At 33.7% G+C, this 3,031-nt stretch overlaps 1 long non-coding RNA gene across 1 annotated transcript in view; it reads right to left on the minus strand.

Moving 5' to 3' along the window:
• Nucleotides 1–3,031, minus strand: part of LOC110295922 — a 23,950-nt gene that overhangs the window by 528 nt on the left and 20,391 nt on the right. The window lies entirely within an intron of this gene.

A 3,031-nucleotide genomic window follows, 5' to 3' on the forward strand; every position in this document is an offset into this window, starting at 1 on the left:
ACCACATGCAAAAAAAAAAAAAAAAAAAAAAAAAAAAAAAAAAAAAAAAAAAAAATAGAGGTATTAGAAGAAACACAATGGAACTTTCTGAAAGGATTAACATAGTGGATCTTGGGTAGAGTTTTTATTCCAGGTGTTGATATATATGTGTCAGTATAGTATGTGTATACTCATCAAATTGTACCCTAGAATCGACATATAATACTTTATATTAAGTTTTACTCTTAAAGCTAATACAATTAATAAAAGGGGTATATTGCACAAGTTATGTGTTAGGGTTGATAATTTGATAAAATTTTGTCCTCACTCCCCCCTAAGATACCATTTGCCATGAAATAACTTTCAGCCATGAAATACCTAGCAGCCATGGTACAAAATATTTGACTATGAAAATTAAACACTCTCTCTTCAAAGCAAAGTTAATGCACTGTACACATAGATACTGCTATCTATACTACTACATTGGTCAAAACTAGGTCCTTCCTCAGACCATCACCCTTGCTACCATCTTCCCTATCTGGTCCTTTATCCATTTGGGAGAGAGGGAGTGAAATGATTGGAAGAGCTGAGGCAACAAAATGACAAATATTCACTGTATAAAAATAGAACAGAAGGGAGTGAAATATTATGTTGCCTCATTTGAGTTGCTTTCTTTAACAGTTGGTACTTGGATAAATACATTTTACACATTTATGTGTACATACTCAACTCAAAATTTCCTGTTCTGTTTGAAAAATGGTCAAAGTTTGCTTGTGTACTCTGCATTGTTTGTTTTTTCTCTCAGAACAAAACTGAATGAATTGTATCTGTCATGTTTGATATTCTCATTAGAATTTGTGTTACGTGACAATTTATGACAAAAATCTCTCCCCTTTTCCAATTTGTTTCTCTGTAGATTTAGAATTTCTGGGAAACAGTTACCATAGGATACACTTACTGGACCATCTTCTTAATTGTCCATAGATGATGCAAACAATTCTACTGTTGAAAAAACAGTTTTAAAAAGACAAATGGCTAATGATTTATATCAGAAAGAAAAGTTTGTGGCACTGAGTGTGGGAGAACTCAGTTACAAAATAGTAATTATTCTTCTCTCAGAATACCTTGCTGGAGCAAAGCAGCGGCCTTATTTACATCACAAAGGATAAACTGATTATAATGAAAAGTACTGGCTATTGTCAAATCACAATCACATATCTAAAATTGCAGGGGATTAAAAGATTTATGATCTATATTTTGATCATTATTATTGTTATAATACTATTATTTGTAGAAAGAACTGTTTCTCTGCATGCCATAGGATGACAGAACATATTTCAATAATCCAGGTAAATTCTTTCATGACGACATTGCATTCAATTTTAACTTTAAGATATTAAAGGATTTTAAAAATCTTTAGTGGTATGTGTTTATAGTGGTATGTGTTTATTTAGTGTATTTTATTAAGACACATTTTAAAATATAAAGATTAGTAGAAAGTGATTTAAAATTTATGCTGTAATTATTTTGATGTCTGGAAAAACATCCCAAAAACTCAGCACTGAGTGCTCTATCAAGCTTTAGCATATATCACAGGACAAGTGTTTTTTAACTTTATCAATTATATTTATATTTTGATTTCAAAGGGTGATGTCAAAGTCTTTTCATTTCCCTAAACTGCATTTTCCTTCTCCTTCTTTCCTCTCCTGAGTACTTTTTTCCTTCCTCCTCCTCTTGACCATAATTCCCAGGAAGCCTGGATGCCCTCAAACTTCCCTTGCTTGTGAAGATGACCTTAAGCTGCTCCTGATCCTGATGCTGCCATATCGTTAGTGCTGGGTTTGTGAGTATGTACCACCACACTCAGTTTATAAAGTGCTGGGAATCAAACCCAGGGCTCCATGTGCACTAGGAAAATCTGTCTATTGAACTATATTCCCATTGCTAGCTTTACTTCTTAAGGTCATTTATGGTTCTATAAGAAAACACCAATTCAGTTTCTTCCAATTTTAATTCCTATACATCAAGACCACTATGCATATATATTGCTCCTAAATTCATGCTACCATCTCTGGGCAGCCCAGCAAGAAAGGACAGGCCTGAGAAGTAATGCTTTCTTTTCATGTAGCTATAAATCACTATCTGATATTTATCTGTAGTCAGTATCCTAGGGTTACTGTGGAATGATGTTGTCAAATTAATTCCTTCCAATGAGCCAACTATCAATATAAGAACCACAACTGTGCCTGAAAATGAATAAATAAACTTGCTTCAAAAAAGGAAAGTGAACTATACGATATAGTTGTGGGATGAGAGAATATTTATTATATGAAAAGAAAAAATTTCCAAAAGTAATGATGTACCTTACACTATCACTCATTTTAATTACCTAGATTTATAATTATCATCAAAATTAAAAATAAAAAACCTGGAAAGTAAAATTTTTATTAAAATATTTTATACATTTATAAATGTATTTTTAAAAAAAGCATACAATTTGAGGGTTCAAGTCCAAAATCCAAGTGGAAAATTTCACAAGATCCTCTGAGGTGTATATGCTCTGAAAATATCTTGTAAGAACTCCATATTAGGATTCGTGTTGGGATGGGTTCAGAACAGGATCAAATGAAAGCGACAGGACTCTATGGATAGGTTTAGGATTTAGTATGGGGATGGGCCATTTGTTTGACATAGTGCTCTAGGGAAAACAATGACCCCACCAAGCCAAGTATTGTATCTAGTTCACGGACTGGACAGACACTGTAACAATAAGAGAAGGGCTATTCCACTTTGCAACAGAACCTGTTTTGGGCAATGTCTCAACGTGCTCACAATATTATGCACATTGAAATTTGGAAAATTAGTGTATGCAATGGTGTCAGCGTTTGGAAGCTGATTATGGGATGAATCCCTGGATATGGCAGTCTCTAGATGGTCCATCCTTTCATCACAGCTCGAAACTTTGTCTCTGTAACTCCTTCCATGGGTGTTTTGTTCCCAGTTCTAAGAAGGGGCATATTGTCCACATTTTGGTCTTCATTCTTCTTGAGTT

Source organism: Mus caroli, chromosome 6 (assembly GCF_900094665.2).
Source record: "Mus caroli chromosome 6, CAROLI_EIJ_v1.1, whole genome shotgun sequence".
Taxonomy (NCBI): domain Eukaryota; kingdom Metazoa; phylum Chordata; class Mammalia; order Rodentia; family Muridae; genus Mus; species Mus caroli.